The 21,054-nt window shown below is 39.0% G+C and overlaps 1 protein-coding gene and 1 non-coding gene across 2 annotated transcripts in view; both read left to right on the plus strand.

Moving 5' to 3' along the window:
• The window catches only part of LOC124160720 (mucin-5AC), a 594,376-nt gene that overhangs the window by 435,564 nt on the left and 137,758 nt on the right, over positions 1 to 21,054 (plus strand). The window lies entirely within an intron of this gene.
• On the plus strand, positions 7,953 to 8,024 carry Trnag-ucc. The gene has a single exon. It is a non-coding gene; the product is annotated as a tRNA-Gly (tRNA).

The following is a 21,054-nucleotide window of genomic DNA, read 5'->3' on the forward strand; positions in this document are numbered from 1 at the left end:
CAGGGTCTCCTCGAAGTCGTCTCATCATTTATTTCACTTTGTCATCCTAGGTACTCTTACAAATGAAGTTAACTAGACAGCGTTTGATTAGAAATTGATAAAGTTTGCTTCACCATTAGGAGATCGTTGGGTGGGCACTTAAAAATTTGTTTCGGAATAATTTATGTGCTCATAATTGATTCTCTTTTAACCCTTCGTGTCTAGATACATTCTGCTCGAGCTACTTTTGTCCCAAAATATTTATTCTTACCTCGAGTTTTTCCAAGATTTCTCTTTTTTTTACTTTATCGTTTTCAGTATGCATTAGCGTCTCAGTACTTTCTTAATTGAAACACAGAAAGTGAGCGATGGATATTTTCCGCCCTGAAAGTATTTTTCTCACATTTATGAAGTGTAATAATGAATATTAAATGGGTTGAAATAAAAAATCCTATGGAGCATAATTTTACCATTAATATAACCATTACTTACCGTATTTTTTAAATATGTATCATGTCAACCTTTGATCACGAATTGCTATTCAAGACCATTTTATAAATCAGATCAGATCAGTGACTAAATTATTTTGTAGGTCCATGTCCCTAAATTTCGTATACTTAGTAGCAATGCGTTGTTAAACAATCGTAGAGCTTTTTCACTATTTTCCTGCTGTGATATTTTTCGCTGGCTGATGAATGCATCGTTAGGCGCAAGAAGGGTCACATAACCATCAGGATCTAAGACGGAAAATATATTCATACTCACGACGCGTCGTTTATATACGTTTCGGATGCATTATTCATTAAAATATGACTATGAGGCGTTGAGATGGTTAAATATGATTGATTTCTTCCATCCACTACGCTCTACTCATATTTTACTTGTACAATACTTATTATTATTTATTTACCTCGCTGAGTCCGTGTATATTATTCCCTCTCAGCTCTTTCTGCGGAAGCAATTTCTCAGCGATCCTATTTCCAAATTGCCAAAAATTTCCCACCATCGCGTTGGCTCATTTTATACCGGAATTTCTCAAAACCACTTTTGAAATCACATACCGCCGCAGAAATTGGCCTCGGCATATTGCTGCCTGAGCTGTATTTCGACTCACGCTTGCTAGGGAATTACAGTGTTAGGTGCCTTTGGAACTCAATCCCCTAACATTTTCGCGAATAATTTGGCTTTCACTTATTTAAGCTTCCGCACCTTACCATGTCCTACGCTTTTTTCAATGCCCTAGGCTTAAGAACATGAAGAACTGCATTACTTGATAGCACGTGTTAACCCTATCCGCTAGGATAAAATTTCTTTAGCAATTAAGACCATATGTTTTTTGTGCAACAAAGAGAATATCATGTTAGAATCGCACAGTATGTCCAGGGTCGACGGAGACAATAATATAAGAGAGGTTTTGTAGTACCACGGATATGTATGGAAATATTCTTCCCCTTGAAGCGAACGGACTGGATAAATAAATGTTAAGTGGAACTCAGTATGTCAATGAGCCCCAAGGTCTTAAGTAATCTCGCGCAGGATAGCGGCTGGAGTCCTAGCAGCCCCATGAATTCGGGAAGTATGTGGATTTTGATGAACCCTGAGAAGAAAAATTATGCTCCGTAATATTTATAATAGCATTTTTATAAACCGTAATAAGTAAATAAGATAAGTTTTCTGTTGTACTTCCTGCTCTGAGGCTCTGAGGCGATTGTATATTGGGGTTTTATGATTTCAAGTTCAAAACGTTTTTCTACTCTTTCAACAGTAAAGATGAATGAATAGAAAAGACCTGTAAAAAAGTTTCTGTCTTTACATAGTGGAACCACTATATTGGGAAGTATGATTCGCTTTGGGTATTCCACCTGGTTCCTGCACGGAAAAAAAATATTTGATTAAAACTATCGAACTGGTGTTATAGGGAGTATTTTTGTTAAATATACTTAAACTTTGATGCAAATTATTACCAAACCAGTTTGATAAAATTTATCAAACTGGTTTGGTAATAATTGATGAATTTTTCAATGTGCCATATGAACCCAAAAGTTTGATAAATTTCATCAGAATTCGATAGTTCTAACTAAACTTTTTTTTCCGTGTGAGACTAAGACTTATTCCTAAGACATTCCCTGTTTAGCTTGGAAAGAATGGAGTTCGTTGGTGATTCAATCTCCTGCCTTAAGTGTTAAGGTACAGAAAACGTTGCTCGTCCTAATGTGCAGGTAGCGTACACGAAGCGTACGCATTATCTTTTCGGCTGTTAGTCAAGAGTTCACGAAGCGTGAACCAAGCTTACACTGAACGTTTTTATAACAGGAACGGCATGTAAGCATGCATATCGTTCACGTTGTGCATACAATCCCAGAGTTTCCATTCATGTATGATTGAAATGGGCCAGCCTGCGCACTTGCTGTGTGCTTCGTGCTCTGTTCTTGTACTCTTTACGTACATTTTTAAATCGTGCTACTTCGCTATATTATTCGCTATATTCGTGCCATATTTATTTTATTCGTGTTCTTCGTGTACGTTACCTGCACATCAGGAAGAATGCAAAAAGAGTACGTTTTCTTTACGTTACAATGGTTCGTCAGGATTCGGCAGCTTTCTCGTTCCCCATTGGCGTTGACTTTTGTTTCCGTGTCACACAGTTCGTTTATCACGTTCGTCCCTATTGGATGTCCCTAGTGTTTCGGGGACGGGCGAGTTTATGCAGATTCTCTCTCTGACTCCCTCGTCATTCCTCCGGCTTCATCTCCCGACGCGTTCAGACACTCCCATCATGCGTGGTATTCCCCCTTTCGTCGCCTCTAGAGTCAAGAATACCCCATTTTCCCCTTACATGCATCGAGGAGAAACCAACCCTTTTAGCCTTAGTCTCAGGAGTAGTACACTTTTCCCGCTCTATTTCTCTCGTTTAACTGCATTTGACGTGCTGTAAAGCTGATAAGTAGGGAGCTTCGATATTTGCCGGGGTTATTTTTGAAACATTAAAGTTCTTATGTAGTAATTTAAAAATATAAAAAGTAATGCATTATAAAAAGAGAAAGGGGAATTGAATGGGGCATATTTTAAGAGGGTGGGGGATTTTAAATACATCAGACAAGTGAACTGGGGAAGGAGAAAAGAGAAGAGGAAGAAGAAGGCTGAAGATGACAGACAAACTGAGATTAAAAGAATGTATAAAAAATCCAAGAAAGAGGCTTTGGATAGGAGGAGATAAAGACAACTTTGTCGTTTGGGACCTGCCAGTGGGCAGAAAAACATTTGATGAAATAATGTATTAACTAAAAAATTACAGTGCCTCATTCATCTAGAATCTTAGGAGGATTAGAGCGGTTTTTGTCTCATCCCATCGTAATTTTTACTAGTTCCCGAGAAAAAATAGGTTCATAGACTAATAAGCAGCACAATAATCTACGTTTTTTCTGCTATTGTTACAATCTCGAAAGCCCAAATTAAAACCTGTAGGGACTCTCTTCAGTGTTGGTAGTGGTCGGGAATCAACTTAAGTGCACCACAAAAAAAAAACATCACGAGATCTTATCATTCCATTTTTGTTTAAATTTGAGCCAGAAATTTTCAGGAGCACGTATTCTTTTGTAAACAGTGGCGCTCCTTTCCAATTAGTGTTTTTTTATTTTCAAAGTCTTAGCCTTTCTCTGCATTTTCGTTGTTGGAGACCAGCATCATTTTCCCACTGAAAAAACGAGAGCAAACGAACCAGTATCATTGATGAGCGAACAATTTGGGAGAGTGGATAAAAATTTTTATCTTTTCATATGTCTTAAATTATGATTATGTAAACAGTAGATTCGTTTCTGGGGTGAAATTGGTAGGTATAGGGAGGAAGCGATCGTCAGCTAAGCTCATTCTCGCTCTGAAGGAAGGGTAGAGAGGAGAGAAACCCGGCGGTGGTATTATTCTGCTCTTAGCAAAATAAGACGCCAAGGGGACCACGGCTTAATGTCCCATCCGACGGACGTGTTTCACTTGAGTTGTCCTCCACACAACATTCAAGCAGGGATCGCGTCTCCAAAAATTCTCTGCCAACGCCGAGGATTGAACCCGGGCCCAAGTACTCTAGTCACCATGCCTACCTGATCCCCGCAAAATTTTGGTGCTGTCATCAAAACTTTTCTCATGCGTAGTCATGAGGAGCTTGCTTTGAAGCACTATGGTCTCAAGCTTTATGAGACTTATTACCTACTCGATACAGCCATCTCAAAAGCGTGCCATGCATGGGCTCGTTAGAGGAAAATATGTGTGATGAAAATGGTCTAGTTTGATGTAGGGTGTAACGTTTGATATTTAATTATTGATATTGATGTTGTTAGGGAGTTGTTGATGGGAAGGGATTGTTGAGGAGCGATGAAAAAGGAATTTTTTTTGGAAATAAGGAGGCAAAAAACACTACCTTTAAGAAAATAAAGAGAATATGAAAAAAACGTCTGACGTCACAAAGGACCACCAGAATCACTAGTGAAGTGTACGAAAAGCGTAATCATTCACCTAAGTTCCTTACCGTCTTCAATTTTACTCCTTGTTCTTTTATAATGTTCCGAGGTATCGCAATGTTTCATTGAAAAATCAAAATAATGTTTTTTTTTTCTTTTTTATGGCTTTGTTCCCAGGTCTTTTATCATGATTAAGGCGATCGCCTTTGTCCTTTTTTTAAATTTCCTTTTGTCTTTGCCTCGGATAACTTTCACGTTCTTTGCAGTTTTGCTCGTTTTTTTCGAACCCATCAATGCCAATCCACCCCTCAAATTCCGCTCCATGGTGAAATAAATGCGTTACAGAAATTGGTTTTAGGTAATTGGATGAGCAGCCCTAAACTATGGTTTCTTAAATGCCCCTCCACACTTTTCCTCGCTCCTTCCTTTGGACGATTTGTTGTTTTTAAGTGGTCAGCCGTTGATTCATTCGACTGTTCTTCCGCTGTTTAGTGGGGTGGTCAGAGAACACGAGGAAGTTGAATAAACCTAGAAGACATATCGATGAGTTTTGGTTTACGGTATTAGTGAAATCTTACCCTATCGATACCCATTCTTTTTCTTAGGATACTCATTCATAATCCGTAGGTTTTCCCTCTACCTGATGTATATTTTCAACTATTATATAACTATTTTGTTCATTTTTATACGTTTTCATCTTTTCAATGTCCTTTTTTTCCTTGTATCACCATGTTGGTACTTACAATTAGATGACTTAGACGCCTCATCGAAGTATAGGTATTGACTTAAGTTTTCTTCTGCAGTTTTTAAGGTATGAGAGCAAAAGTTGAAAAAGTGTGACTTTTTTGTGCACTGCATGGAATGTGCTCCAGAGTTTTTTTTGTGAAAGAATGCGTTTTCCTTCAGTAAAACTCTCGCCTTCCGAGAGAATCCACTGGACTTTCCCACAGTAGGTACCTACTTATTCCTCCGCCTCTCTGCAAATAAACTCCACAAGTGGGTATACACTAGTCCTGGACCCGGACAGAATGGGGTCACTTGTGTGTTTTCGCCTCATGGTGCTAACGTCTCCCTAAAATACTTGAGTGCTCCAAATGCGCTGAGTGCTGCATCTACGAACTCTGTCGCAAACCAGCTCAATTTCCTTTTGGCGGAAGGTAATTGGGCATCCCCCGTTTGTCTTTACGAGAACACGTAAAAAATCAGATGAGTGTTGTGAAATATTTGAATGCTTTGGCTCTTCCTAGCATTTATCTAGGTACTTTATTGCTCAGAGTAAAAATATCCCTATACCAACAACAAAGTTTCTCAATAAAAGTTTAAATTTACTGTTCGTTATTAAACAAATAGGAAATGAAGTTTCGTGTGACTCAGTGTTTGACGAAAACGAAATAGACTCCTTAATTGAGACTTTTCCTATGAATCCCTGGACAAATATGTAGGTTTTACTTCATTGTTTTATCATCATCACTGGTCAGCTAGCCTAAGATTGGTTTGACGCAGCTCTCCACTCAGTTCTCCTAATAGCTAATCTTTTCACACCTACGTATTTCTTCTCTTTCACATCCTTCTTAACGGGTTCCATATATATTTCATTCGAGGTCTTACTTTTCCGTTCTTACCATCAACTTATCTCTCGACGATTGTCTTCGTCGGCTCATCATGTCTCACGATGTGGCCTGTAAGATTGTTCTGTCGTCTTATGAAGGTTTTCAAAAGGCTTATATTTTCTCCTACTCTTCATAGGAATTCTTATTACTTACTCAGTCGATCCATTTGACCCTCATCACTTTTTTGTAGCACCACATACTTTACATGCCTCACTTCCGTAGGGAAACGTACTCCAAACTAAGTTCTGATAAACTCTGTCATTAGTTCCATGTTAAAATTTCCCGCTATCCGTCGATCTTTCTTTTGTAGAATTATCTCATTGTCTTGGCTATTCTACTGACAGTTTCTTTCTTGCCTCACCCGTCGCAGTTATCCTGCTTCCCAAGTAACAAAATTCACCCACCTCCATCAGTTTTTGTTTCCCTATTTTTAATGTTAGCCTTGACCTCTTCTCTGCTGCTTTATAAATGATTTTATACTTATTATTACTTTTTTTATAAAGCCACTAATCCTGTTCTTTACAGTCCGTTTGGCGACTCGTCTAATTCCCCTTCTTTGTAACGCATCTTTCCAACTCTTCCTCCTCCGCAAGAGACACATTTGGAGTTTTTGGAGATGAAATTCGTGGGACAAGCGTTCTACGCCGTACTCTCATTTTTTTAAAATCATTCTTCCATCCTTTTCTTCACCCTAGCAACCCCTCGCCTGAGTGGTCTGGAGGATGGAGTCCGATGCTTCATTTTTTTCTTACCCTAACCCGGGAAGCCCCGCCCTTGTTATTTTTTTCTATCATCTCTTCCTCTCTCTAACACTCCCGCACCAATATCACTCCAGCCTCTGCGTACCCTTGGCACAAAACCGTGGGAAAGGAATTCCACGCGTAAAAAGCTCACACACTGCAAGCTCACCCTTTTCTCTCGTCTCCCTTTGCAAACGCCTGCTGCGCGTGGAACGGAAAAAATTATAAAATCCTAAATGGAATTCCTCTTTTGCGGGGAAAAGTGCTGGAAACGATAAGCGTCGTGAGTGATGATGGATCAGGAGGTTTATTCGCGTTTTCCCCGATGTAAATAGCCGTTTAGTGAAATAGTTTTGAGCATTCCTTACTTATTTTTCAACCTGGAGATGTGAATAGACGAAACAGTCGTAGCGTTGATAGATTTTTAAACTATTTATCTGCACTGTTATTAACATTGCCTTCATCTTGCGTGTGCAGTTCAAATCGTGGATATGTTTCGCTCATACGTTTTGTTTATGGTATGTAATGGAAGTTGCAGTTAGAGCCCGGAGCTGCCCACAGGCCGTTAAAGGAGCAATGTTGGATAATTTAGGATAGCGAATTTGGAGGATATTTAAATAGTGATTTTTCATTATTTTCCTCAATTCATACATTTGGGAGAATAAACTATTATCATTGGAGAGATGGCCACCCTAAGTGCTAGGCGTATGGTAAATTTATAATTACTTTTACTTGTAACATCATGTTCGCTCTAAACTATGTAGGTGATACTTTTTCGCTTTATCATGCATAAATAATGGTAATAAATTGTGGTTAAACAGAGATAAGCAATGTGATTTGAAGTTCACTCAGGAGGCTGACTTGTGAGATTTATCTAGAGAATAGCATGGAGGAACCATACCTAGTATTTTATAAAAGATATTTGTCTTAAGTCATAAATTATACCCTCCATGATCGTTTATCGACCCAAAAAGGCAAATGTAATCCGTTGAATAAGGAAATGGTCATGAAATAGTCACGCAAATCTTAGTTCAAGTCAAGCAAGACAGCTTGAGTTCAAATGGCCCGCCAACCTTCTTCTCGGCTCAGCATAAATGTAGGTCATCGGAGATGCTCCACGTGCCTTTCCAAAGTGAAGATCATTTTCTTAACCGAAAGCTCTTTCGTTCATCGCGTCGGTGGTGTAATGGTCAGCATAGTTGCCTTCCAAGCAGTTGATCCGGGTTCGATTCCCGGCCGACGCACTTTTTTTGTCGTCGGCAAGTGCCGAGTAAGCAGTTAATTACTTCTCGATTTCTCTTCTTTTCATTAAATATTATTTTTTATCATTATTTAGTGTCATTTAATGTTATGATATTATTTTCATTTAATGAATACTATGAAGTGCGAATAAACACCATCAATCATTTCCTAAGCATACTTGGGTATTGTGTCTATCATAGTATTTAGTTTTATAGTATTTTTGGCGAATTTTCTTAATAACGCTTACTTGTAACAAAAAGAATGCTATCGGAGGTTTTTGAATATTCACTAACGAAAATATAAATAATCCTTCACTATCCCCAGACCTAAATATAGGTTTTCTTGCATACGCTTTTATCTAAATAATTTTGTTTGGAAGAAGATACTGAGTGACATTAAATGCGCTCGAACAGATGTTTAAGGTTTATAAGCTCAGAATTCCATGAATGAGGAAGTAGAGCTATTAATTTAATGCCGAAATAGGGAATAATTCTGGATGATAATTCCTGTAACTGTTAGAGCTTAGAAGCATAATAATTTGTTTTCTTGAATTACATACATATTACATGATGAGTAGAGCGAATTAATCCTTTAAAAAACCGAAGAAACTAACCAACTGATTTTTATTATTTTTTCATACCCTATTTATTTTACAACTAAGAGATATTATGAAAGAAAACCTGAACAATAATTTTTAAATGTGTTTTCAAGAATGTTGCCTCAATGGAACACGATAAAAAATTTTGCTATCGCTTGCAAAATAAATATACAATTGACCAAAAAACTAAGTTTAACAATGTAATATACATATATTGATCTTTTGAATAAATGAGCATTTGTTACTGGAGAGCGGGCGTTGAGAAAAATATCGAATAAACCGCATACTCACTACAGAGGTGATGAAAATAACCAAGTATGAAAATATATAATGAACGACCAATGTATACACAAGTCATGCGATTCACTTTAAAAAATACTACCATACTTTATTTTCATAACAAAAGCTATAAAAGTTATCACAAATACGAAATATAATTTTCATGAATTTTTATAAATCTGTTCCCAAATGGGACTGTAAACGGTTCAAGTCCCACCCTATGGACCGTGTACTGTACTTGAACGCCCTCTCCACATTATTTAAGGAAATACTTAGAATGCTTGATAGTGTCACGCCTGAGCCTTAGTCGGGTGAGCTTCACCCTAGCGTATCCAAACCAACATTCGGGCGTGTCACTGATTGAGCAATTGAAATGTCGGCCTTGAGTACTTATGCTTTCTTATAAAACGCTAATTAATTTCAGCAATACCAAAGTAACCTATGCCTTGAAGTGATTCTGTTTTCCAGAATTCAAATTCGCAATGAATTCGATCACATCTTCAGATAGGTATAAAGCACGAGGTCCTACACCTGCTATAGAATGTTATTAATCTACCCTCATGTGGTATCCTCTTCTGAGAAAAATACAGTATTCGTGTTCGAAAGCAACCCGGAATGACACTCCTTGCCGACCACTCTTACTGTAGCTTGCAGATTACAGATGTAGATGTTGTTGATTAGGGCTCCCATGGTGTCTGTGACGGTCGCAGCCTCGATGAAGGCCTTGTTTGCCCGTTTCCCCAGGGGAGGGCGGTGGCGTCGCTCGCCCGTGGAGCCATGCATGGGTCTCGTTCGCTGGCTTTATTCGATCGCGCGCTCGTAGTGCGCGGATGCAAATTAGTCGCGACGCGGCGCCGGGAGGTGGCGCCGGCGGAGACAGAAATACACGCGTCGAAAGGTGCCCGCGATTGCGGTCGGAACTCGGTCGTCGTTGGCGACGTGCGTGGGGTACCGGCGGTGGTTTAGCTAATTTCCATCGGATTCAGGGCATGTCTGTTGAAAAATAAAATTCGACGCAAAGGTTAATTAGGGAGTACTTCATGTGTCAGGTGCCCATAGGTCAATGACGGTGTTCATGAAAAGAAATTAGCCCAAAACGTAGTAAATTGACGTATAAGTTTCCCTAAGGTTATTATGAATCATCAATTATTATCACCATTATGAATTAACATGAAAAGTATTGAATATGCCGAGTGTCAGTTGCGCTGCGAGGGGGGTTTTAGGAGATAAACCCCCCCTCGCAGAAATTTTTAAGTTTAATCCGTTCTGCTTAATTGGATTAGTATTAATTGTAGAATAGTGTTAGGATTAATCAAATACCCCTCCGAAAGCCGTAAAACCCACCGTTTTGAACAATTAATCTTAAAAAATTTCTGCAGGAGGGCCCCCGCACCTCCCGCTTACACTGGATGGTACACAATACCCCACGACACTAAGTATTAGCTGCTCTTAAAATCCCCCCTAGCCTCATTTCTTAGCTGCGCCCCTGCCGAGTATAAACTATTTTTGAAGGTCTTATCTTCGGTTTTTGTTGTCTACTTGTTACTCAAAGCAGAAGACGTCTAAGGAAGAAAAATGACTTGGATATTATATAATTAAATTGAACGCAAGACATAAAGACAGCTACAGAAGAATTCAGTTTTAGTGCATTTTTTACGATATTTTTCTGTTAGATTCAGACGAGGGATACATTGAGAGCTGGGTGCATGGGTAGGATGAAAAATAATAGACCCTATTCTGCAATGAAGGAGGAGGTTAGATGTGGTCAAAAGGGCAGACGGACGGACAGGGTGGTTTAAACCTTGCACCTACCATGTAATCACACTTAAAAGGGAGATTAATGGTGATTCGTAGTATTCCAATATGGCTTTAAATTTAGTTGATCCACAAACTGCTCAAGTCAATATTAAGAGGGCTCATCACTCCTACACGACTGGTCTTTTTTCGCGACGTATTTTTCGTTTTAAACTTAATACGCTATAATCATGAAAATTTCTAGATAATAGAAAGTTGGGCTCCATCCACATTCGTCTATATCTAAAATTTGATAATATTACCCCAGTATTTTCTCATATTAAGCATTAATGTTTCAGATAAAGGCAATGTTTTGCGAGGCTGTTCTCTCTATTGTTATTTACCCTGAATCTTTCAATATGATGGCGTAAGTATGAAACGGGAAATTCTTCGTGAAAAGTAAAAATTACGACCGGTAGAGAAGAGTTATAAGCATTTTTTGTTTCAGGTGGAGAAAAATGTTGGCGAGGTTGTACTCTCCATTATCTATTTACGAACATTGTCTATGGACGAATTCCTCGTTTAAAAGTGACACTATGATCGTGAAAATTTCAGAGTATAGGAAGTGGACCTTCATTTAGCATTGTGTGATATTTAGCATTTTTATTTTTGAGATGGATGCCAAGTTTTGCGAAGTTGTATTCTTCCATTGTCTATTTTATACTTAAAATTTCAAGATGAAAGCGTAAATTTTAAACAAGGAGTTCATCGCGGAAAGTGAAAAAAGACGACCGGTCGAGAAGGGTGATGGGTTCTCAAAACTGATGTAGCCTGATGTTCTTCAAATGCAATTATTTTCGATTGGAAGAATTCGAAAGGTATCCATGATTGCAGTTCGGCACCCTGGAGGGAGCGCGCGTTGGATGTTCCGCTTCCCTGACGGTGGCTTCGCTTGCCTACGGCACATTCACGAGCGAAGTTCGTGAATAAAAGAGTCGATCCTCTCGGTTGAAGCGAGCTCACGAATGCTCGCATATGGATGGGGATTGATGCTTCTCGCACTCAATCTCCCGGGTTACGGAATCAAACCGCCTTGTACAAAAGAATTGTGGAGTTTTGAAGGTAGAGCAAGTGGGAATACGCCAGGGGGACGCGGGCATCAGGGGCGGGACAAATTAGTCAAAATGTTTTCTTAATGTAAAAATATACCTTTGTAATTGAAGTTTTCTTTTCCTTTCATAGTTAATTCTTCTTGGTGTATTATATTCTGGCCATCAGTAAAATTGTATTATTTGATATTTCCATATAACGCCTATCAGGAAAGAATAAAACTTTGCTATTTCCTCAGTATTTTTTTTATTTTGCGAATGTTTTCGATACAGTGTATCATCTACTATATCGAAACTAGTTGCAAGAGAATAGATTACTGTGGAACTAGCCAAGTTTTTTTCTTTCATGAGAGTCATGATGGAGTTGCATCATATAACGCCTCAAACCATTGTATTTCTATTTAATATCCATAGCATAGGTCGAGTACTGCGCGGGGAGGAAATGTTGAACACAGTATTAGAGGGTAAAATGTTGGGTAAAAGGATTTTTAGATAGAATGAAAGGGGCTATATTGTGAATTGAAGAGGATACATGAAGGAATGTGATGCCACAGTATCTCTTAAACATCCCCTTAATCGGCTGAATACTTAAAAAAATTAACGTAGATAGAATAAGTAAGGAAAGCCCGTTTTAAACGAGGCACGTACAAATTCTGATGCACGTGCGATCGTGCATTTCAAAAGGCATCGTTCAATGCTTTGAGTTGCAGGAACTGAAGGCGGAAAAATAACACCTTCTCTACTTCGTACACGATTGCACACCAGATTGAGGAAAACATGTATATGGACATAAGAAAATTCGTGCTCCGTTACCTCGAGGTACCGCGACCTCTACCTCTACCTCCACCTCTTTAAAACGAGTGTAAAAGTTGGACACTTAAAAATAATTTGATATATATTCTGTGAGATGCCTAGCACAGAAAGATGTTCGACCCTATATCATGAATCCTAAAGTTACGGATGTGGGTTTAATGTTGTCTCATAGTAACATTTCATTAAGTTAGTGTTAAGTTTATGAAACATTACTGATCTAAATTTATTCATTAGCAACTTAAAGTATAATTTTATTTTTAGTTAAATGAAGCAATGCATGCAATGTGTGAGCACAACGCGTTACGATGTCACAACAACATTTTCAACAACGAAACCCGTCGTTTGCTAATAAAGCCATTGAAAATATTTCATTTAAATAGTTTTAATAACTGCCATTACATCGTGCCACACTATCATACAAGATAATTTTAGTTGTTCTGGAAATTCTCTAGCAAGCATCGTGCACTTCTCTTATCAAGAATAAGAATGCAGTTTTTAATCTTGGTTTATCTTTAGTTTTAAATTTCATCATAAATCAAATTGCTATTCATCTTCCATTTTACCTAAAGGGGTACTCCAACACCTAAAGGTTACAAAACTTGGAGATCGTTTTCCAAGGCGAATTTAATGCGAACCTTGAAATATTAGTCCTTACGGGGAACTAATCGATGACTACTTCGTTCTAAAAGTTAACCAATGACGTGAAATACCATGCACATAAGGATATTAGATCTCATTTCATGAGTTCCTAAGTTACGAATATGGGTGGAAATTTTGTCTTACCGTAACATTGTCTAATAAAATAAGTAATTTTAGAATTTGTTAAAATTTACTGGTGAGTTAATGAAACATCGTGGAATTCCTGAGGACCTTAAAATATAATTGAAGGTGTTATAAAAATTCTTAAAATAAGCATCGTGCACTTCTGTTTATCATGAATAGGGATACAGTTTTTATTTTAGTTTTTTTATTATTTTAATGAAAATGAAAAAGCCTTAGTACTATTCTTCTTCCATTTCACCCCAACGAGAACTCGAGCATCTATAGGTTAGAAAACTTGGAGCTTGTTAACCAATGTAATACGAACCGTGAAAGAGTAGCCATAGAGGGAAACCAATCGATGACTACTTTGTCCTTAAAAGTTACGCAATGACGTGAAATACCCTGCACATAAGGACATCCGATCTCATTGCATGAATTCCTAAGTTGCAAATATGGGTGGAAATTTTGTCTTTCCGTAACATTGTCTAATGAAATAAGTAATTTTATATTTTGATGAAATGTAGTGCTAAGTTAATGAAACGTCGTGGAATTGAGTTCATTCCGGAGGAACTTAAAATATAACTCAAGGTTTTATAAAAATTCTGAAAAAAATAAGCATCAGCAGTCACGTTTTACATGAATAGGAATACAATTTTTATTTTATTTTTTTATTTTTAGTTTAATTAAAATGAAAAAGGCTTATTACTATTCTTCTTCCATTTCAACCCAACGGGAACTCGAGCGTCTGTGGGTTAGAAAACTTGGAGGTCGTTAACCAATGTAATGCGAGCCGTGAAAGAGTAGCCATAGAGGGAAACCAATCGATGACTACTTTGTCCTTAAAAGTTACGCAACGACCAGTTCGGTCTTTCGATATCTCACAGACTGTCGCCATACTTGAAAGGCTTCTCAAAAGTCTTCCGGGACGCGCTCCCCCCCCCGGCGTACGCGCTGTTCCCCAAAGTTTTGGCTCCCCTTTCATGCGGACTTCTCAGACGACTTGCACTCCTTCCTCGACTCTTCTCCTCGTTTTTCCATTTCTAGTCATTCCTTTTTCGGCCGGCATTTGTTTTCCTGAGTGCGGTTTCCAGGGACACCCCTCGAGGAATTAGGCTAGACTAGCACTTAGCCGCTCCTCCCACTCGGAAGAGGATTTAGTGGCGGATATTTTTCTGGTAAAAATCCTTTCATTTGTTTACTTTCCTTTTTTCCTCAAGTTTTATGGGCTCATTTCTCTCGTTTTAGGCTTTCCAGAGAACGTCCTTGGCTTAATGACAAAATACGCAGCTGCTTCATAAAAGAATTGCATCGTCACGAATAATTTTTAAATGATTGTTTCTACTTTCTTTTGCTGTCATTACGGCTGTGAAGGATATTTTACTTAATTTTCTCTTTAAATGCCAAGGCTTAACATTAAGGAGGTTGAGGAATTTTGTGATATATGGTTGCAAAATAATTTAATACAATTATTAGGCAATAATAATTCATTTTACATTACTTAATTAAATTATTTTTATTTTTAAATAGTTATCGAGGTTACAAAGATTTTCAAATTACTAAAAAAAGCAGATGTGACTATATTTATTTTCTCTGTCTACTTACGGGACGCCAGTGTCGGACGACATGGCTTAACTATAGAAATCTCCTGATTTTGTACCCTTCAAATCATAATTTGACCGCAAATAAAATAGTTAATCAGCAATAAATGGAAATTTTTATCGAAATATTATTGAAATTTAAAATTTGCCGAAAACCTAAGAGTAATGGCATCACGAGAAAGCAAGTGAGAAATCAAATATCAAATTTGGTTTTATTGAGAGGGAGAGCATTATCTATAATGGTATTTGTAACACCTAATGTTGAGTTGTTTGTTTTGGATTTTGGTGTGACGTGAAGCGGGCAATAATAAGCAGCAGAGGTGGAGTGAGGTAATTGTTGTGATTGTTGAGGGCGCGGGAGGAAGTAAAAACTGGGGAGTCGGATTGTGATAGTTATGGCGGACGGGTGTTTCCTTGCTCCTGAGTTTGTATTATTTAAAGTGCAATAATATTATTTAAAGTGCAATAAAACATTTGTAAGTGAAGTGAAACTAAGATAAATTAATTAAAACGTTACATATTTGAAATAGTGAATTTATTTTTAGTTTACATTAGCCGCCACTTTGGTGACGTCATCGTTTGAGTCCTAAGAGCATTTTTGCGCATTTTTACTGTAGGCATTCCGCTGGGTTAATCAGCCATGGATAATACTAATTTGTTATTAGATGAATAAATGTTCTTTTTTCTTTTAGTCCACAACTATCTCGTCCTCGCATTACAGTTCCTCTTTTTTGCACATTTTTTAATCAAAATATGATACTTTAGTAACAAAGTTAGTTACAAAGTAGCAAGTGTATTATTACGTGGCTAAATAATGGCAGCAAATCTTCGTTGCAAGAAACTTGGAACAGAAAAATTGCGAGCAACGGTACCGTTTTCAATTCTCATTTGACTTGTTTTTTCCTCCTCGTGTGCAGTGGCGCCTTCAAATCTGTTATTCTAATCCGCTAGTATTTCAGTGAGCCGTTACTTCTTCCTTGAAAATTATCTTTTCGGATCGCAAGAGAAGTGAAACGGGATAATATTGGCGATTCGTTCGCCACCCTTGCCTCGCCTTGGGTCGAAAGGGCAGGAAAATCGTTAATTGCCTTCCGATTTCGCTCCGCTGCACAGCAGGATGCAAACTATGAAGGGGACTGTGCTGAGAACTTAATTTCAGGAACAGTTGATGCGGAATATTTTCCTGAACTAACCAGCAGCCCCTTCTACCCTCAACGGTATCGGATCCAACGAAAAAAATTAAATTAACTAATATTTTGACGGGGGGTGGGCTTAATTAAAAGAAGATTCTTAATTATATCCTCCCCAGCTGCTCGGATGTAAACAGAAACCGTCCCTTTGCACCCCTTTACCCGATCACCTAATAAGGAGGCAAAGTGGCCGTTGGTTCTTCCCCTGCCGAACGGTTATTTAGGCCTTAACTCTGCGTCAAGGGAAACTTTTTTCGCTCATGTATTTACTATGAGATGCACATAATATACCTACCTGTTCAGGATGACTTATATTGTAGAATTTTAGGATCGTTAAGAGCAGTGGCGGATACCGGAAGGGGCTAGGGGGGCTGTAGCTCCTATGAAATGGTAATTTTGTTCAGTTTTCGAATATATACAGGATAAGTGAGCCGCGAGACAATCTTAGAGTGTTGTTATAAGCCTAAAAGTTCTCTAAGTTTTCGTAGCCTCCCGAACCTCCGCTACTGCTAGGAGGTTACCACCCTGTTACCCCACCTAGCCCCTATTCTGAATCCCTCACCAGTTTAGAGTGCTATGAAAGGGATAGTCAAGATTCCGATCTAGATTGTAGAGCTATGGGGTGCGGAACTGTGGACGCTGAAGGAAGAGGACAAAATAAGACGGGAGACGTTCGAGATGTTGGTGTGGAGGAGAATATTTAAGGACCAAGAGTTCTAGACACGGAGAGGAAACTTGTAGTGTGATATACTGGCTTGGTCGAGAGTTTGGATGGAGCGAGTGATTAGCATTTGAGGAAAGGAAGTTAGGTTAGCTGTGAAGGTAGAGGGAAGGAAATGGCTTTATATACAGTGTGAAAGGGAACAGGCATTATTGGGAAATGAAGAGAGGTTTAACTTAGGGAAGGAGACACTCGGCGTGATTTGAAAAATGCTCCATGTAAACTGGCCGTAATCGGTAAATGACCTTTAATATTAATATGAAAGAAAATAGACTAGTATCACTTATCTGTTATCTCCCACCCCGTCCCTATTCCCACATTTCTTTCCCTGTTGAGCATTAGGCTCATAGCACTACATTATATCCATGACCCGTGTTCATTATTTATATCATGTGAACATTTTCTCAGAATTTATGGAGAACTATTTATGGTTATAGTTTTTTTTTATAATCACGCATAATTTTAAATCGATTCTCCATCAAGCGTCACCTTTGCTACATTTCGTGTCCACTTTGCATATTTACAGTAACTACGCATAAATGGGGAGACGCTTCGCAAACGCAAAGTTTATCCGTCCCGATGTGTCCCAATCATCCGAAATATGTACTGTATCAATATTTTAAGCTCAAAACTTGTCTGATTTCTTGTGAGACGTTCCGTTGGTTCCTCCCTCTAGGGATCCCAGGAGCATTTACTTGAGCCCTTTTATAAGGTAGTCCCTTGACAAGAAAGGCCCTCGATGAATTTTAAATGCTTCCCTTGTGACTTCCCCTCGTTTCCATTTACGTCTAGTCGGGATATCCCTCCCGCTGACAAAATAAGGGGTGTCTTACCTTACCCCTTTTCTTCGCTCCCCGTTTTTCGCTTCCTTTTTTCGAAGGCCCTTCCCTCCTTCCCAGACATCCTTCCTTAACTTACGACTCGTACCCTGGAGATGGCGCCCCTCAGGGCCGCCATAGCATCTTCCTTCCTTTGTCGATGGTCCCCTTTGTTGACCCAAGGCGAGAGTATTAGGGGAGAAGGGTTGAGGGTGAATGTAGCTGCAGGGAGGCGAGTGGCTCGTGAGAAGGAGTTCCTTCGGAAATTAGTTCTTCTTCCCCCTCAATCAGTAGCATTAAGTCCGCTAAGATTGTTCTGAGTTTGATTGCCTGTGCCTGCTTTGTTTTTGCTCGGATTGAGTATTTCTGCCAATACTTCCCTAGAATTGGGCTGCGGTAGCCGACGCTCACTTTTAGCCGCGCATACGATTACCGCTCACATAAAAAAGACTGAAGATGCAGTATATTCCCGTTATTTATTTTGTTGGCCACTGAATATTAAGAGCAGACGGCTATTTTAGGCGAATTTTCGAGTATAGAACCCAATTACCGCAGAATTACCGAAGATGATAAGATACAAGATCGGACTAAATATGTCTTCCTTCGTAACGTAATGCTCATTTTATAATTATGCTAACTTGAATGTTTCATGGCAGAGAGAGTAAAACCTGGTCAATATTTACATATGTCTCAGGCATAAATATGTTACATATGAGAAAAACTGAGGTAAAATTTTCCAGTTTGGAGATCTTCAAATTTTGGCCAAAATCTACTCCGTTTAGCCAGAGAATATCAAGATGATAACTTTCTTTATAAACGAGTTATTCGTCGCGAAATCAGGTAGTCGAGTAAAAATGATGCATCCTTTCAATGAATTTCAATTGCGGCAGCTTGAATCGATTTCAATGCGCATCCTATCTCCTTTTTCTGATCAAATTTTGCTTCTCACCACTTAGACATTCAGGAAAAAAAACGTTTTTGGATCATGGCATGCATGACAAAAATACGCAGGAGAGAACTGGAAATAGTAGCTGATGTTGGTAATCCGTCTTGTATTCAGCCACAAAAAAATTTGTTGGGATCTGGGTGGCGTCCTAAATCTCTTCCGTCGCCGAATATGCGAGCCCAACATCGTGATATCAATAGCCAGATGAGGTCGAAGGACGGGGAGGTCTGAGGCCAAGGGCACGCGGCTGTAACCGCAGCTCTTGACTCGTGACCCAGGCGCGCGCGGTGAAGTTCACGCCCAACTTTCCCCGCACTTCTCCCGTTTATGTATGCATACCGCCTCGATCAAGGGCAGGGACAAGTTGCCACTCATGGAAGCTCCCTTTTAATAAGAATGTTTCGCGCTTCACGAAGTATTTTCATGGTTGTTTCCATGGAGTGTAACATTTAACCCTTGAAAAATAACTTAATCTTGAGGTAGAGGGATTAGAATAGTTTTCTTGGTATTTTATCTTTTCATCTCTTATTTCTGGAGAAAATGAAGTAGACAGTAAGAAGAAGGAACGACGAAGTGCGGGACATGGTAGGTGAGGAGAGGCAACGTCTAGGTGAGATACGGAGGAGACAGATGATGTGGGTGGAGCGAATACTAAGCGGAGAGGGGATACTGAAGACGGTGTTTGAGGGTAGAATGTTGGGTAAACGATGATAAATCGAAATCGACTTTTCCATCACTACATCTTTTGTATATTCGAGCATTTCTCATATATACGATCGTTATAAACCCTTAATAACAGGGGTGGGGTACAGTGGCGCCGACTCGATAGGGCCTTAGGGGGCCCGAGCCCCCTCAAAAATTCGTTATGGGTGTGAGGAAAAAATGTGCCAGGCTTGTCGAGTGTCCAGATATCGAGATTCGAGTTACCAGGGCTATAATTTTGATCATATGACCCTTCTAAAATGCTTATAAAACGTAACACTCGCTACTTATACAATTTCCCGGGGCAAGATCCCCGGTTTGGGCCCCCCCAATATTTTTTTGCATCCCTGGTGGGGTGTATTTGTGGGGAGGTACGTCTATAGGGACTTTTTCGATTTTAGTCGAAATCGCCTTCTTATTCGCTCCATATTCTAGCATTTCTCATATTTACGTTCGTAATCAATCCGTTAAGAGAGAGGGGAGGATAATATTTGGGTTGGGGAGAAATGTCTCCACAGCCATACTCTGTACCTCTTTTCTCTCCCCCACCCCTGTCTACCCTCTCTCTCCCTCCCACTATCACTATCTCTTTCGTCCGCCCCCTCCCTCCGCTTCTTTGAGCCAGCCGCACTGATTCGCCGAATTCGTTCCGATGGACGTAATCTTGTTTGCTCGTACTCCCTTCCCCTCCCCCTGCCCTTGTCGGCGCGCGTAGAGAGAGAGAGAAAAAGAAAGAAAGAAGAGTATGTTGAAGGGCTTTGGGGAAAAAGGGTGCGGCATTTCCAAAATAATTTTCCACCGCAAGATTTTCATCCCCGTCGGCCGTTCTTAGCGTTTCATTATACCCTCACCCTCTCAGGATTGGAGGAAATGGAGTTGACTCGCGTCTTTTTCAGGGGTTTGCCGCACTATTGTTCACTTCAGTAATGGAAGTGGATTATTTATAATAGTTAGGAAACTACAATGGTAGTAGATAAAACGCCAGGAACTGTCTAAAATAACCGTGATATTTTAATTCTATTTACCGTAAACTTATGCAGAGTGTTTCAGGACGAATCAGAAATATTTCAGAAGGTTGTAGGGGAGGCAATTTTAAACATGTTTTTGGTCCGTAAACATGGGGTCGAAACTCCTTAGTTACTGAGCTGTGGCAACGCAAACATTTTTTATGCACTTTGAAGTTGCCGTGAAAACGTTTTTCTTTTCGGTACTCGACATTTTATTTAATACTATGAATTTTTAAGGGCATTAAATAATTTGGGCTTTACGAAAATGTGCTATTATAAATGTCTGAAACAATATTATTCTTTGAGCTTAATTAAGCGAGAGCTTTTAGCTAGTACCAACAATACGATTGCGTAATCTCAAACATTTTGAGATCAATTGGGCTTCTCCGTAATGAAAAATTTGAGCTAAGCGAATTCCTTCAGAAATTTCTTTCCATTTGATTGGTGTGTTAGTAATAAGAATGCAAGAGGTAGATAATTTAAAGATATGATGGTGAATGCTTTCATTAGTTAACAGAAAAATCCAGAATAAAAAACGAAAATAAATAGTTGGGATACGCTTATGCTACAATGGAATTTTTCTTCGTTTTGAAATAAATTCTTGCAATTTTCCACATATTGCAAGTGTTTATTTCGGTGTGGGAAAATTTCGCATCATCACGCTAGAATCATCGGATTTGATTTTTCTTGGTTATCAAGCGGTATATGCATTTATCTGTGCCATATGTGCCAAGTATGAATTATGTTGAGGAATT

This window comes from Ischnura elegans, chromosome 6, assembly GCF_921293095.1.
Source record: "Ischnura elegans chromosome 6, ioIscEleg1.1, whole genome shotgun sequence".
In the NCBI taxonomy this organism is placed as follows: domain Eukaryota; kingdom Metazoa; phylum Arthropoda; class Insecta; order Odonata; family Coenagrionidae; genus Ischnura; species Ischnura elegans.